Source organism: Nycticebus coucang, chromosome 3 (assembly GCF_027406575.1).
Source record: "Nycticebus coucang isolate mNycCou1 chromosome 3, mNycCou1.pri, whole genome shotgun sequence".
Lineage (NCBI taxonomy): Eukaryota > Metazoa > Chordata > Mammalia > Primates > Lorisidae > Nycticebus > Nycticebus coucang.
In genome coordinates, this window is record NC_069782.1 from 36,977,190 (window position 1) to 36,995,443 (window position 18,254).

The following is an 18,254-nucleotide window of genomic DNA, read 5'->3' on the forward strand; positions in this document are numbered from 1 at the left end:
TATTTGAGATTTGAATAAACGCTTTGTTGTAAATGCAGTATATTGCAGTATATTGAGAGTCACTTACGGTGTTAATTGGCTGTTTATAGAAAGTTACAGTTATAGCTGCTGATTCAAATTATTGTGTAGTTTTATGTCCTGAGGAGGTTTTATATTTCCATTGGTTGTGTTAGCCAGGTAATACCTGTTAGGTCAGTTTTTTTTAGATCTGTCTGTAAAAATAGTTAAAGTGTGAGGTAATGGTTGGGAAGACTTACTTAACTCGAAAGGAACTGTGGATATGAACTGAAGTAATGGGTGTGAAATGTTTGATAAATTAATTGTCCAGTAAAGTCTGTGAGAGCTATTTGAATAGTTAATGAGGAAGTATTTAAGTTTTCCACCTGGTCAGCGGGTGCTGGTAAGTGTGTATTGTATATGTCTTGTCCTGAAATCTGTAAGCAATGATGTCTTGTTGTTCTACTTTTGTATAAATGGATTTTTTAACTGTGGTCAGTAAAAAGCCCTCTTCTAGAATTAAACAGTTTGGCGGATTTTGAAGCAAAACACTTGAACTGTTTATGGGGATGTTAATGATTAATAAGTCAATGGGAAAAGTGAAATCATATCTGAAACAAAACATTGTTTTTATAGTTTTTAAAATGAGAGATAATTGAGTTTTAGCTTTCCTTGATTCTTTAAAGATTGAGTGTGGTAAATGTTTAAATTCCATGTGGTTGGTTGTTTTTTGTAATCCCTGGGAAGGTGACACAATTACTTTGTGCTATCTTTGTTTTTTTTTTTTTTTTTTGTTTTGTTGTTGTTGTTCATTTATTCTTTGAAGCACTTCTGAAAGGAGGATTTATAGTTATTACAGTAGGGTTCCTAGTCAGGAGCTGAAGTTGCCAACAGGGCTAATTCTTTGGCCATTGGTAGAAGAGGAAATTCATTGTCCTTTTGACTGGAAGGAATGGGTTCTGGCTCCATCAGAGGTGGTGGAGGGGCAGGCATGATTTCAACCTGCCAAGGTGGGGGTACTCTTAACATTTCCTGCATAATATTTTCTATTCTTGAACTTTCTTCCTTTGTGTCAGAAACATGCAAAGACATGAGAGCAGCCTTAATCAGGGTCCATGCCGTAAAGGTAGAAATAGAAATTTTCTCATCTTTGGGGCGTGTAGTTTAAGTACATGGCCAACCGGTTCACACAGAGATAAGTTTGAGGTTCCTTACTACAAGAACCAAAGGCAATGCTGTCGTACTGTTAGTAAAAGTGAAACTAAGGCTTTTTCACTGAGTGTGCAGTCCGCAGCTTTTAACAGCTGTTTGAGAGTAGCAATGTGCAGGTGTTGTTCTCTTGAAAGTTCTTGTCTCTTGTTGGAAAGTGCCCTGTAGTAAATGCAGCCAAAGGGAAATTCCCTGTCCTACAGGTATTTCTGGGCTTCTTCCTTTAGTCAATGGACGTCCAAGTTGTCCCTGCAATGGCTGTTGCTTTCACGTGGGCCTTGTCACGTTGGTCCAATCACGTTGGTTTGGTCACATAGAGGTTACCAGGTGTAGAGGATTAGAGATGAGGAATGAAGAGACTTGACACAGAATCTGTGTGAAGGGGACTGAGGAGTTCTCAGGGCATCCTGCTAAGCAAACCTGGGGTCCATATTTATTATCATAAAGCAGGAAGAAGTAGTTAAAAATTATTTATCAGATGTTAGCAGTAAAAGCAGGAAACATGGAAAATGTCAGACAGAATGTCTCCAGCTTGTTTTTGCAAATTTGCAGACCTGAAGCAAAACTTCTGTCTCTAGTGTCAAGAGAACTTCAGAATCTAGAAAACCTTTACCATAACCTTTTGGTCTGGCATAACAACACATTCTCCTTCTCACATATACATTCTTGCTTGGAGGCTGGTTTTCCAAACTCCTGCATGTACACACCTAGCTCACTTACCTTCCTCATGATTCTTTAGGTCTTTGGCATAAAGCAGGTTCCTGCAAAGGTGAGAGTAAGCAGAGCAGGTTCTGCGAAGATGTCAGGGGAAACTTTTCCCTACACCACTGGGCAATTATCTGAGTGACTAGGGAATGAGAACGGCCTGCATTCAGAGGATGGACCACCCTATCCGCGTAACTGTTACAATTTTCCTCTTCTGAGGTTACCCTTTGGTGAGGATTCACAAGGGACAGAAATATTTTCAAAAATATTTTTTGGCCTTTTTGGACCACTTACAGAGGTCTATGCAGACACCTGTTACCCAGACCTGCTTGTCACCAGTCTTCTAATTATGCTCCCTCCAATTTCCTGACCACCTAGCCATATCACTGGTCACAACTCATGAATTAGTATACAGTCAGATACCTGGCCATTTCTTCTTTCAGCCAAATCTGTGTTAGTCAGTGTTCTCTGGGGAATTGAACTAATAGGCAGTGATTGTGTGTGTGTGTGTCTGTGTGCTATGTGTATATACAGACACACACACATAAATATATGTACATGTATATACACACACATAGAGAGAGAGAGATTTCTTTTAAAAAGGAATTATCTCGTATGATTGTAAGGAATGGCAAATCTGATATCTTCAGGAGCAGTCTAGCAGGCTGATAATAATTGTGGCAAGAGTCTGTATTGCAGTATTGATTCTAAATAGCATGGAAGTAGAATTCCTTCCCTGCCATAACCTCAACTTGCCTCTGTAGGCATTCTGATTGTATAAGGCCCACCCACATCATGGAAGGTACTGTGCTTTATAAAATCTACTGATTTTGATGTTAATCATTGTTAATCATGTACTAATTTCAATCAAAATCACATCTAAGTAATAGCTTCATAGGAATATCTAGATTGGCATTTTCCAAACAACCGAGTACCACAGCCTAGTCAAATAGACAAATAAAATTAATCATCCCTGCCATTATAAATGTTTTCACAATTTCTGGTCATATGGTAGGTACATCTTTAACTTTGTAAGAAAACGCCAAACTTTTTGTAAAATCTGTATTTTTAAGTCATCATTTGTAGTATTTCTTATAGATGAAACTTTAACAAGTTATACACAGTGGAGTTTAACTCCAAATTATAGGAATTATTAGATAGAATTTGAAACCATCCAATTCTATCAGAAAGAAAATAGAAGAATTTGTTTTGCTGTGGTAGTTGTTTGGTTTGTTAGATTGTGAGGTTATGGCGAGACTGTTAGTGTATTGTCCTGGATTTCAGAAAGGTCTACATGTTGACCTGCATACAGATGACAGTTTATCACTAATGAATTGGAAGCAGAAGTGAAATGATGGGTCAGTTTTGGTTTGTGGTAGCCAAGGATTCATGCAGCTCTCTACTTCATTCTACGTGTTGCCTCGTCTGTGCAGCTGAAAACAGTTTAAAGAGGGCTACGCTAACAGATGAAAATGACCTGGGTGTCTTCATCATTACTGAAAACAGAGTTCTTATAGGAGAAACACCTGAGCCACATGGGATATGAAACGATGTGATTAAAAAAAAACAAAAACCCTTGTATTAAGCCCCTAAAATAGTTTGTCTGCATCTGGCATTATGTTGGGTAATGCATACGGTTATTATTATCTATTTTAGTCCAAACCTCAGGTTGTTCTTGGGGAAAGGTTATATCCATTTCGTATTATAACTGCCTTCCCAGTCTTGATGTTACCACTGTTGTACGACATCTTTATCTTATTTTTGTTAATCAGTAGATAGACATTGGCCATCTACTCTAGATGATGCACAGTGGCTCCCTCTTCCCCCAAATTTCTGTGCTCATCCTCAGAAGCCCCAGGAAGAAATAGAACTCTTATGACATCATATGGGGTTTATTTTACTCTTTGGCTCTGGAGCTTATCATTCTGTTGTTTAGAAGTCTTGATTTATATATGCTCTGGAAAATGCATTTCACATTTATCCCAGCTCCTTCCTCCCCCAAGATATCAAAGGAAAAAGCAATTAATTCTTCTATGTCAATGCAATCTAAAATAATAAATTCTAGCACATTTAATTCCAAAGTCTTGAAATAATCATTATAGTTTATACTAGCAGCTAATCAAAGATTTTCCATATTGACCCAGATATGACCAAAGGAAAAACTCTATCCATCTGGAGTGAGGGGGTAGCAGCTGCATTTACGCAGAATTTCTACTAGAAGTAAAGTATAGGAAGTCCCCACGATACAAACATCTAGCTCTGTGCAAATCACACTTAGCAGATAAATATATCTGTTCCAACTTACATACAAATTCAACTTAAGAACAAACCTATAGAACCTATGTCAGGGATTGCCTGAAGACTGGAAGAATAAAAGCTATTCCTTCGAAATGGGCAGAACCTTGTATTTCCAAAAGGTACAGTAAGGACATAAAAATTCTTTTTCACCATAAGGACTATGAGAAAACAGTCAATGACTGTTAAAATCAGATTTTCAGAATTACCCAAACTGTTTTACCAGACAGAAGAGTATTTATGGCAGAATCTTGGCCCAAACAGTGAGTTTCACAAGATTTAGGTTACTCTCCCCCAGTTCCATTGTAGTCTTGAAAACCAGCCAAGACAGGTGTTAAAACCAAGAGTCTAGCAACCACCAAAAGAGGGAAGACTAAGTTTAGAGTGCCTCAAAAAATTGTGATTCCCATGTAATAGTCATTATTTGATCTGTTTGGTAGCTCCCCAAAAAAGGCCCATGTATAGGGATTGCCTTTATTTGACCTGACTCTGAGCTCACTCAACTAAAAAAACTCTATCCACAGATCATCTGTCAAAAACAATTATCAGCAATTATTTAGTATGACATCTGCGTGAGACAGTGATAGGATTTGGGCCAAACAAAATATTGTCCAAAATCTGAAAAGGGAGAACCAGAGAAGGAGAGGATCCTGAGGCCCTAGAAAATTATTGACATCTTCCCAAAGATCTGAGGTTTATACTCATATAGTGATGTGCATGTGCCAAAGACAGACCTGTAGAGGCACCACTAATCTTTTAACTCTAGCTGACCTTGACACTCTTAGTTACCAGCAAATACAGGCAAGAAGGTGGAGTTGTAAATTGCCAAAGCATTGAAGGCACGTCCCAACACAAGCACGGAATCCTTTGGCATAAGATGTAAAATATACTGGATTAAGGCATCTAAAGATATCTCTGTTTAGTCATGAGATAGCCAATAAGAGATCCCAAAAGTTGCATGGGGGAGATTAAGAGCATATTTAGTTTGGCAGGAGAAAGTTTGACATGAAGTACAGACTTTACAAAATAAGTCCAGGAAAATCACTAAAAATTACTAACACTAGCCACAACTAAACAGCAAAACCAATCAACTTTGGATCTGATTTCCAAATTTTCCACATTACATTATTTAAAATGCTCAGGTTTCAACATAAAAATTACAATACCTGGAAAGACACAGGAAACTATGGCCCAAACAAAGGGGGTGGGGTGGGGAAATCAAAAGATGTTACCCCTGAGGAAGTTCTGATGTTAGACTTAACTAGTCAAATAATTTATATTTGCTATTATAAATATACTTACAAAACCAAAAAAAGTCTGAAGAACGAAAAATTATGAGAACAATATCTTCCACAGTAGAATTTATTAATAAAGAGATGTTATAAAAAAGAAAGAAAAAGAATCCTAGGTAAGTCTGGTAAATGAAATAGAAAATTCGCCAGAGGAGATTGAAAGCATATTTAAGTTGGCAGGAGAAAGAATCAGTGAACTTGCAAACTGGTAACTGAATTTATTCAGTTTGAGGAATGGAAAGAAAAAAGGATGAAAAGAAAATGAACCGAACCTCAGACAGCTATAAGATACCATCAAGCACTTGAACATACACATGATGGAAGTTCTTGATAACAACAGGGAGAGAAAAGGGAAGAAATAATGTTTGAAAAATTAATTTCAAAAAACTCCAATTTGAGGAAAAACTTTCAATTAATTTCTACATCCAAGAAACTTTATGAACTCCAAATAAGCTTAAGGATATTTGCACCTAGACCCGTCATATTCAAACTCTTGAAGCCCAAAGACAAACAGAAAATCTCTCTTTTTTCCTTTTATTAAGTCATATACACATAGATCATGAATACATTTATGAATTTGTGGGGTACAATGTGTTGATTTTTTTATATCATTTGGAATGCTTACATCAAACTAATTAATATAGCTTTCATCTCATTTACTTAATTATTGTGCTAAGACATTTATGTTCTATACTTGATAAACTTGGCTTATACCCTTGCGATATGCAAATCTTAAAAGAGCAATAGAAGAGAAACATCACATCCTCTGAATTCTCTATAAGATAGCTTGCTTCTCAGCAGAAATCCCCTGACTTCTTGATAAGATAGCTGGCTTCCCAGCCAGAAAGTAGCACAGTAACATATTCAAAATTCTAAAAGAAAAACGCTCTGACTTCTGGTCACTCAGAATCACAGACTCAACCAAAGAATTCTACATCAAGCAAAACTACCCTTCAAAAATCAAAGGCAATACAGAGATTTATAGATAAATGGAAACTTGGAGACTTTGTTGCTAGCATACATATCTTACAATAGCTACTAAAGAAAGTCATTGAATTTGAAATGAAACGATGCTAAAAATTAACTTGAACTCACATGAAAAAATAAAGGGCACCAAAAAAGGTAACTATGCAAGTTAATACAAATAAAATCACAAACATTTTATTTATAATCAATTTCTTCTCTTATCTGATTTAAAAAGAAATACATAAGGCAATAATTATACAATGATCTTGCTGTGCTTATAAGTATAAAGACATAGTAACAGCACAAAAGAGTGTCATGAAAATAAAACTCTATTAAAATAAAGTTTTTGTATACTATTGAAACTGAATTAGTCTTACTCTGAACTAAATTGTTTACATTAACATTTTAATTGTATAACTCAGGGTACTTGATCAACTTTATAAACCAAGTATACCAAGTAAAAGACATTATTCTCAAGTGCATACGTCACATTCTTCAGGATAGCCCATAAAACAGGCCTCAATCAATTTAAAAGAGATCGAATCATACATGGTATGTACCTTGATCACAATTGAATTAATTAGAAATTGATCATGAAAGGAAATTCAGGATATCCAAAATAAATAGAAATTTAAAAATACACCCCTAAACCATTAAATCAAAAAACTAACAAAGGAAATTAGAAATTACTATGAGGTGAATAAAAAAACCCAACAGCATATATAAGCCTTAGGGGATGTATACAGAGCAGTGACTAGAGGAGGATGTATAGTTGTGAATGTCTATATTAAAAGAGAAAAAAGATCACAAATCTCAAATGATGTAACCTTTAACCTTAAAAAGCTGGAAAAAGAAGAGCTAATTAAACCCAAAGAAAGAAAGAGAGGCATAATAAAGATAGAAGCGGAAATAAATTAAATCAAGATGAGAAAATCAACCAAACTAAAAGTTCCCTCTTGGCTCAGCATGGTGGCTTGTGACCTGTAATCCCAGCACTCGGGGAGGCTGAGGCAGGAGGATCCCTTGAGCTCAGTCGTGCCCTTCAGATCAGCCTGCACAAGAATAGGACCCTGTCTCTACTAAAAATAGAAAGATTAGCCCGGCACTGTGGCAAGCGTCTGTACCCTGTTTCCCTGAAAATAAGACAGTGTCTTATTTTCAGGTGTGCTCCCAAAGATGCGCTAGGTCTTATTTTCAGGGGACATCTTATATTTCCTGTAAGTAGGTCTTGTTTTCGGAAGATGTCTTATTTTCGGGAAAACGGGGTAGTAGTAGCTAGTAGAGATGCTGAGGTTGGAGGATAAATTAACCCTAGGAGTTTGAGGCTGCTGTGAGCTAGGCTGAGGGCAAGGCACTCTAACCTGGGCAACAGAGTGACACTTTGTCTCCATATAAAAATAAATACATAAAAGTTCATTTTCTTTCTTTCTTTTTTTTTTTTGGCAGTTTTGGCTGCAGCTGGGCTCAAACCTACCACCCCCTGTATATAGGCCCAGCGCCCTACTCCTTGAGCCACAGGGGCCACTCTAAAAGTTCATTCTTTAATGGATCAACAAAATGGAAAACTTTAGCTAGCTGGACAAAAATAAAATCATAAAAGACTCAAATTAGTAAGAATGAAAGAAGGGGCATTATCACTGTTTTTTTAGAAATATAAGAATTATAAGGGGATATTAACATGTATATGCTAACAAATGTCCTAGAAAGAAACAAACTATCAAAATTGATCAAAGAAGAAATAGAAAATTAGAACAGATTTATAGCAAGTAAAGAGATTGAATAAAAATTCCTCACAATGAAAAGCCCAGTCTCAGATGGCTTCCCTGGTAAAGTCTACCAAATAGTAAAAACGATGATTAATTCTTTAAAAACTCTTTCAAAATATAAAAGAGGAAGGAACACATCTCTACTCATTTTATAGGCTATCATTATCCTGATAGTAAAGTCAAATAAAGATATCAGATAAAGATCTTCCATAAAATATTAGCAAACCGAATGTAACAACATATAAAAAGGGCTATGTATAATGGCCAAATAGGATTTATCCCAGGAATGCAAGTGTTTGCTTAAGATCTAAAAAAATCAATCAGTGTAATATGCCATATTATTAAAGAAGGAGGACAAAAACCACATGATAATCTTAATATAAGTAGAAAAGGCATTTGACAAAATCCAAAACCCTTTTATGACAAAAACACTCAGCAAACTAGAAACAAAAGGAAAAGTCTTCAATCTGAGGAACTTCATCAAACCTCATAAAGGGCATCTATCAAAATTACACAAAAAATCATATTTAATGGTAAAAAGATAATGAATGCTTTTCCTCTAAGATAGGTGGTGGAGGGAGGGGAAATAATGGGATTACACCTGCATTATCCAAAAATTAAAGTAAAAAGTACTACTAAAAAAAAAATCCTTTATTCAATAATATGAATTTTCTCAACTGTTTGAAAAAAATCCAAATAAAATATACTTTCACATTCCTTTTCAATTAGTATAATAATTTCTACTATATTTTGTTCAAGTCTAAATTTCTATTTTTTTAAACTTATGTTCTCTGGGTAGCCAAACACATAGGCAGAAATTACTAGAGCTGACTTCTGGATAAAATGAACATTTCTTGGATTTTATAGGAAAGCCACACTAGTTTCCCTTTCTGTAAAAATATCTTCTCATAAGTGAAATTTTGGAAAAAAATACATCTATAACTTGGAAACTACCTATATATGTATAATTACATACACTTCATGAAATAATACCTCTTTCTCCTGTAACACGAATGTCTTTTGTTATCTTAAATTTTCATAGAAGATGCTACAGTTCAAAACTGAAAGGAAGTGTTTTATAGTTGTGTGTAAACAGACCACATAAACTATGAGGGAAACGTCCCTTAAAGTAATAGTGTGCAAATTCTATGTTAAATGAAATGCATAATTGCCAAGTTTTATTTTACTGTCCTAATTTAATGAAAGTAATTTATTTAAATAGGGTTGTCGATGTAGAATTTTTTTTTTTACATTTTAATAGAGATAAGAATTATGAAATGTTAAGGATATGGATTGTTATAGAAAAATACTTCAGGCCATACAGCAACATTGAATTGAAGAAGTAACCAAGTAAGGCATATTGAGTAGAAACAATGTTGAAGATCTCCAATCTTAATGGCAATCTTTATTTCATGTTTCACAGTTATTAAATTAACAATTTTCATTATCTGTCAGCAGTGATTTCTGCCTGTAGCACACAAACATTTTCATAGACGGCAAATAAAAAATAGAAGATTCTACTGTCTTGAGGAAGTCCAAAGAATCAACTTAATTTCTTAAAATTATTTTATTAATTGTAATTTAATTTTTATCACATTAAAGTAAGATTGTCCTCTAACAATATGAGAGCATTTCCACTGTGCATATGTAATTGTTACCTTATTTATACATTACCTCTCTGTCCTTTCTTCATTAAATTATCCAGTTGCTGAAAATAAAAATGTCTTTCTATTTGGCTTTATTGTCCCAAATTTCATTTATTAATTATTTAATCTATATAGAAAGTCATCAACCATACATTTTTTTTTTTTGTTGTTGTTGTTGTTTTTTTGAGACAGGGTCTCAAGCAGTCGCCATGGGTAGAGTGCTGTGGCGTCACAGCTCACAGCAACCTCAAAGTCCTGGGCTCAAGCGATTCTCTTGCCTCAGCCTCCCAAGAAGCTGGAACTACAGGGGCCTGCCACAATGCCTTACTACATTTTTTGTTGAGTTGTCATTGTTTTAGCAGGCCTGGGCAGGTTCAAACCCACCATCCTCCGTGTATGTGGCCAGTGCACTGCCAACTGAGCTACGGGCATCGCCGCCAACAATTCAGATTTTTAATAAAGTCCTGAAGCCATTCTTTAAACGACATATCACCCAGCATAGCAGTAGGGTAGGAAAGACTTAATATTCATTGTGTTACATAGGTTCAAATAAATTTATATCTTTCATGTAAAATTCAACTTGTCTTTTGCTTCTTATCTAATTTTTCATACTTTAAATAGACAAATTATAATTTAAAACCAACTTCCATGAAACATATTCTTTTAGAAACATATTTCTACTTGGAGAATGGATCTATCATCCAAATTATATGAGGGACAGAAAAAAATTGTTTTGAGGCAGTACCTGTGGCTCAAAGGAGTAGGGCGCCGGCCCCATATACCAGAGGTGGTGGTTTCAAACCCAGCCCTGGCTGAAAGCAGAAAAAAAAAAAAAAAAAAAAGAAAGAAAGAAAGTTGTTTTGCATTGATCATTTTAAATTCCATCTAATAAATACAAAGGTAATGCATTTTGATCCTGTGGTCTGGAAGGCAGGAACTCTTGATTTTTAACCTCAATATCCACTATGGTTCCTAGCTATTGCCTCATAAATGCTTAAGAAAGGAAGAAAGGGAAAGAGGAAAGAAGGAAAGAGAGAAGGAAGAAGAATGAGAGGGGGACATGGGAGAGAGAAAGGGACGGAGGCCAAACAGATAGATACTTAATTACCCCTTAAAATGTGTCTACACTGCCCTAGGCCTGAAATATCATTATTATTCATCTATATTTGTCGGTGTTCCATTTGTTGATCAAGATTACTTTCAAATCTGACTAATTTTATGATTGCTCTGATCATTCTCACATCAATGTGATTGCTTTTTCCTCATCTTTTCTAAACTTACCTCTGTGTAGACTATATTCTCATGCAGCCTGTCACCTATAATCAATTTCAAGTTTAAAACATCCATGGTGCTTATGTTCCTTGAAAATTTTTTAAAGAGAGTGAGAGATGTGTTCTGTTTTCCAGCATCTATACCAAACTCCAGAAAGAGCACCAGTTGGCCCAGCTTGTCCTGCTATACCATGTGCTCTCTGGTAGGCCAACAATTTATATGAAGAGAAATTATTTTTGTTTGTTTGTTTATTCTGGATCATATGCTCAGAGGAGATAGATGGAGTGGAGTAGATAGATCTTATTAATGGTCAACTTTACCATAAACAATGGTGTAAGAAAGGGGAATTTCTCTCAAAGGAATTGATGGCATATAAAAAGAAAAGAAAATACAACCTACATATTTTATTCATTAATAGAATTAATTGTAGAGCATATGGAATGCAACAAACAAATATTAACAGAATATAAATAAATAAATGCATTTCTTTTATTATAAATGATTGTTTGGGGGCCAGGTACAGTGCCTCATGCGTGCAATCCTAGCGCTCTGGGAGGCCTAGTGGGGAAAATCCTTTGAGGCCAGGAATTGGAGTCCAGGTTTAGGAACATAGTGAGACCCTGTTTCTACAAAAATTGAAAAATTAGTCAGGCATGGTGCAAGCACTGTATCCCCAGCTACTCAGGAGGCTGAGGCAGGATGATGGCCTGAGTCTAGGAGTTTGAGGCTGCTATAAACCAGCTTGATGCCACGTCACTTTCACCGTATCCCTAGCTTGGGCAATAGCATGAGACTCTGTCTCAGAAAGAAATAAAATAACCCCAAACAAAAGAAACAAACAAACTATAACTATGTAAGCACAATCTGAGTAAAACACACACACACACAACAATCAACCAAACAAACAAAAACCATGTAAGCATGATCTGACAAATACAATGTTGCTTTGTAAGTTTATATCAAATTCACCTCAGTGATTTTCTTTTCACTTCTTTGAGTGGTCAATAATTTCAAATATTATTGCACAATATAAGTAACATCAACATTGAAAATTACTATATAGATGAATTGTTTTACTTGATTTTATATGTACTCATATGATCAGTTTGTATATCATGATTATACAATGCATTTTGTAAGGACAAACAACCTTAGCAATGAACTTCTAAGGTGTTAATAAGTGGTCTAATTTCCAAAGAAAAAATGACAACTGTTTTTGTAAATTTTTTGAGATTGTGTCAAGGACACTACACCAGTATCAGGCTACTTTGTGCATCTATTTATAGACAGTGTGCATTGGACGCCGAAAAAACGTAGCATTGGCTTCAAGTGCCAACAAGTGGCCCGTTTAAATATGCTTGGAGATCTTGACTACAAATGAAATTTTGTACTATCTAAAATTTTATGGATTTAAATTTGACTAAAATTTGTACTCCTTTGTACAAATACTATGTAGCTATTACTTTCGCTAGATAATATTGTTAAGAAATCCATCCTTTTCATAAATACTGGATGTAGCAACAGATTTGTAGCCATTTGTCCTCCAACCTCTTGCCCCTGGCTAATTATCCATCACCTATTTGTTCTCACTAAATATTACTCACTGTTTTCTTTGTAATGAACAACACTTTTTCCTGTCAGAATGAAATCTATGTATTTGCAGCCACATAAATATAGAATTGTGCTGGGCATATGAGAAGATCTGTTAATTTTCTAATACTGACTCACGCTCTGGATTTTATGAAACTAAGCCTTTAATATTGCATTAGCCAGATGAATGACAACTCCACATTGCTAGTCTTTCCTTTTAAAACTATCTAAAACATACACGTATAAAACCATATTCTATGTCCAACTGGAGGCAGTAACAGGGTTAAAATTGGAATCCCAAAGTTACTTTAGCATCTGGGTCTAGAACACAAGGTTGGGAAGACAACATATACAGAGATTTCTTTTGAAAAGGGATACGGGCAATCAGATTCAGAAGACTTTGGATGTCATGGTGGTAATACAACATAAGAAACAGCATACAGAATTCACAGGTAGTTTAGTGCTATCTGTTGCTCAGTGAAACTTGCTGAACAGGGCTATGAAATTACAGTCCTCTTTTTTTATTTCCTGACACATCTCTACAATCACAAAACAGGATTCCTTTCAATTCTAAGAACCAAGATGACCACTTGGGGTAAATGTATGTGCTAATGCTTTCATTTTCCTTAAATTATAGATCCATAGATTCTCTTTGATGGATTAAAAACTAAGCTGGAAGTCGTAATTGCCACAATGCTTGTAACAATTTCCAAGCTAAAACAGTGAAGAGTAAATCAATTCAAAGTTTATTGAATTGGAAAGCTGCTTGATATTGTTCTTAAACTATAGACTTTGTATGTTACGTTTTATTCCAAAATAGTTTTATTATTATATATTAAGACTAACCTAAGATTTAGGAAGATTGGAATTTTTTTCAATTTTTAAAATCTGATGTAATTAAGACATTTTTCTTTAAGCTTATCCTCCCCACTTCTACCCAGATAAATCACTATAATGTCTAGAAAAACCTTCTGGCCAAGAAGTAAATATTCTAATTCAATTCTTATATTATGCTGATATGATCTGATGAACATTAAAACATTTCTCAATGGCAGATAAAGTATCCTAATTTTAAGAAATTGTTCAAATATCATCAGATAGCCAATATGGGGGCATTTCTCAAGAAGTCAAAATATATAAAACGGAAGCAATGTGTTGACTCAGGGAGCTAACTGAAAAGTGACATAATTATATAAGCCAATTCTCAGAGATCATTAGGGTCACGCTTTATTATAATATGACCTGGTTCTTTATATTTCTCAGAAACCGTAAGAATCTAGGCAAATCAGATAGTTATCCATCTTACTTTCTGATGAATACAAAGATTAATGTGTATCTTCTAGAGTAACGGAGTTTCTTTGCCAGGTTGAATAACCTACTATTTGAAAAATATGTAATATATTTTACATACTTCACCTGAAAACAAAGAAACATAGTTTCCTGATTTGGAATTGTGAATGAAAATTAGATAAACATTGATGTGGTTTTGGGCAAAGATTATAATAAAAGAAATTCAGCTGTCTATGAATTAACATAAAATCGTAAATTAGTGTAGGCAAGACTCAGGCAAACTAATCATTAGTTGAAAAGTAAATGGTAAATGTGGGTGATTAAACAAAATTTCCCAGAGCATAAAGAAAAACAGTAACAGTAACTTATAAAATGATTAAACTCATTTTAATTAATATTGTTGATCAATTATTATATACCAATATTATAAGAGATAATGGAAACATAAATGAATGTTATGTCTCTCCTCCTTAGTGTTAATATAGGTAGAAACATAGGGAAATTAGCAAACATTTAAAATATTAGGTAATATTAATACACTTTTAAAATTAAAAAAATAAATGCAATTTTAAGAGTACTAAGTAGGAACTGGTGACTCTGGCCCTGGGAAAAACTTCACAATACTTGGATATGAGAAAGTTTTGAACAGAGTTTGCTTGAGGGGGAAGTTGAATGTCAAGTAAAACAGCAAACAGCATAAACAAAGATTCAGAAACATGAAAAAACATGGTTTCTTTTACGGAAGGTATAAGTGGTTCTGGGTTACCCTGATTCAATTAATGCATATTGTATGTCTGTTTCAAAATATCACCTTTACCCTAGGAATACACACAATGATTATGTACCCATAATAATTAAACATTTTCAAAAAGAGGATAGTTTTTAGAAATGGGAGAAGGTTGATTTTAGAAAGCAAGATGTAGAGACAGAACATGAGAAGTCAAGGTTGAGGTTCAAGTTATGAAAACCCAGGCAGTCATTGGCAAAAGAAAGAGCTTTAAGCACATAGAGACGTAATTATATATCCACCTAAGAAATGCCACGTCCATGTCAACACGGGGCATTCAGTTTACAAATGCGTATTTTTGTGGAATTTTAGGGCAAAGAATTTGTCTCTGAATCAAAATCATAAGCTGCTCAAAATATACAACTGATTGAGCTCAATTTTAGTGAATTTTTGCTCTTTAGTTTCAGAGGGAAGAAATTTTTATTCTATTTCCTCTGTGGAATTTTTGCTTACAGTTGGTTGCTTAGAGAAATTAAACATATTGTACTCTAATTATGTTTTTATCTTTCCCTCTCCTACTAGTCCCTTGATTTATTTTTTTTAAATAAGGATCATGTCTTAAATGTACCCTATTATTTAGTATGTCATCTGAGATATGAGGTTCAATAGCTGTTGAAAAAATTAATGAATTGATGAAGCAATTCTAGTCAATTGCCAGTGTGTAGCATTGAATTCAACACTCCCTGTGTTCTTCTGAAAACATACTCAAAAATTGACCAAGTAATGATTCTTTACAGTGTCAAAACTCCTTTATTGATTTGTCATCTATACTATCTTACTACTTTGGATATAGAGAGAGTAAAGCACCAACTTTTATAAATTTTAAAATATTTTATAAAAAACAATTGGATTAAATATAAAATCACTCATATCACTAACATTTTGATATGCTTTTAAGCAAGATGTATGAATTTTACATAAGTCTGTTTATACCTTTAGATGTGTATCCATGGTGTATCGCCTGATGGGGAAAGAAAAAGGACTAGCACCAGTGTAGACAGAGTGGGAACAAAACAGGTGTGCAGAGATCTGTTCACTGAAGGGAGAAACTACCCAGTCTGTTCCTTCTACAAAGCTACATACGGTGCCCCTCTTTAAAAGTGGCCCAAAGCCCAGGCTTTGGTCTGCATGCCGGATAATGAGACTAATAATTTATCTAATGAGCATCACAAAAGATATTTTCCTTTGACTAGCAAATATACAAATAAGTGAACTTCAACCCTGAATTTTTATATTTGTTCAAAAAGAGGAGGAGCTCACTGATAGTGCTATTATTTCTTGTTCTTTCTACTTACTTGGTGGTGTTATTTCAGTCTTTAGAGCAGCAGCTCAGATCGAAAAGAAAATAATAATAAAAATAAACAAAAATTCAAACTCAACATAGGTAGTTTTCAATTTAGTAAAAATTGTATAGAAAAAAACAAACTGCAGTATTTCCTACTTGTTCCTATAGACATTTGCTCATTTACACATTTTTATTAAGTACCTTCTGGGAGTCCTGCACTGCTTTACTGAAATGAGATGTCTCCAGCAGCCATACAATGACTCTTCATGTCACAGGGAAAAGGGTAACAAGTAAACAAAGAGCATAATAAATAACTAAATAATTATAGTTCCTCAGAATGCAATTAGTGCTATAGAATAAAAAATCATAAGTAGAGCAGAGTAAAAAGAATTGAGAGTGCCAGGCTGAGAATTGGAATGCAAATTAAAATAGGATGGTCAAAGATACTTGACAGATTTGAAGTAGATGAGGACAATTGACTTTGGAGCAAGAAAACACCAGGCAAAGGAAACAGCCATTGAAAAGGCCCTGATAAGGGGAGGGGACTCACTGATGATTCAAGGATAGGAAGAAGTCTATGTGGGAAGAGCTGAGTAAGCACAGACTGTGAGAAGATGAGAAAAGGAGACTTGTACATCAGCCTGTCCAGTGCTCAAGAGATGGAAGGAGGATCGCGGAAGAACTTGTGGATCATTTTAAATCACTTCACTCTGATTGGAGATATGAGCCATTGCAGATAAGAGCCTGGGAGTGAGAGGAGATGACAGGATATAACTTCCATGTTAAAGCATAACTTTAGATGCTGTTACACATGAAGAGTCAAGGGGCAAAGGCACAGTGGGTTAGAAGCCCATAGGAATCATGTCAGGGAGAGACAGACGGCGGTCCATGTCAGGATCATGGCAGGAGAGGGAATGAGAAGTGTAGTCGATTCTAGATGTATTTTGAAGGGTTTTCAATATTTTGATGTGGTTTAAATTGTTTAAGTTCTTCTTATAGGAATTTAGCTGGATATTACACTTTTTAAGTTACCATATGATGCTAAAAAAAAGGTTGCATTTGTTTTTATTTTTCCTTTCAAGTATATTTGTAATGTTTCCTGTATGAATGGTGAGTTGCTTGAGGATACGATATATATTTCACATATGACATTGCCTTAACTGCACCAGGTACACAGTAAATATTTTTTTACATTATTTTATTTTTTATTTATTTTTTTTTTATTAAATCACAAACACATAGATCATGTATACATTAATGCATTTATGGGGTACAATGGGCTGATTTCATATAGAATTAGGAACGCTTACGTCGCACTGGTTAATATAAACCTCATCTCATTTACTTAATTATTGTGTTAAACATTTATGCCCTATACTAATAGATCTGACACATACTCTTGCATTATGCACCATAATTTTGATGAAGTTTTCTTAAATTAAAATATTTGAGAAAGCTTTCTGAAAATTTCAAATTTTGTTTAGTTGGTTTGTTTATTGGGGCTTCTGTGATAAAAAAATATTATGTAATATCTGAGGATATATTTTAGGATAGTGGAAGCTCATGGTTATTTTAAGAAAATCAGCAGATTACAAAGGTTAATTCACTTAATCCTTTCATCCATTATAATATTATTTTGGTCAGAGTATTTAGTAGTTGTTGTATTCTTAAAAATACACAGTCAAGAAAGAGACACTACCAATGAGAGAGAAAAAGTAGTTTAAGTTCAAACTCTGCCTAGGACAAAGATGTTAATTTACCCCAACAGGTTATTCTTGAGAATAATTTAACATGATATGCTTGGATATAGGGTTTTTTGTTCATAAAGATACAAAAATTAGTGCACTGTGTGTAATTATTCTTTTAGTTTGTAAAGCTTACGTTAGTGTTAGCACAAAATGAATAGAAAAGTCTAATAACCTCTATAAATTTAAGTTATGTGGTAAGAAAAAGAAAATAATATAGCTCCCATCTTTCCAAATCTTACAATCAATTGGAAAGGTGCCCTGTTTTTACCTTCTATAAAAGGCAGTGTGGATTTTAATCTTGATCTAGGAGAATATATATATTGCCCTAAAGTAAAAAGTACTGATATGTGAATTTATAAGGTAAAAACTCATTCAATTATTTTGGCCCAATTTTAGTTTCTTTATT

General features: G+C 34.5%; 1 protein-coding gene across 1 annotated transcript in view; it reads left to right on the plus strand.

Annotated features, from left to right (window-relative positions):
• The first annotated feature begins 285 nt into the window (after positions 1 to 285).
• SLC6A15 (solute carrier family 6 member 15) overlaps positions 286 to 18,254 on the plus strand; it is a 92,661-nt gene continuing 74,692 nt past the window's right edge. The window contains exon 1 of the mRNA XM_053586012.1: positions 286 to 400. The gene's annotated coding sequence lies outside the window, so the exon portion shown is untranslated. The remainder of the gene's footprint in view (positions 401 to 18,254) is intronic.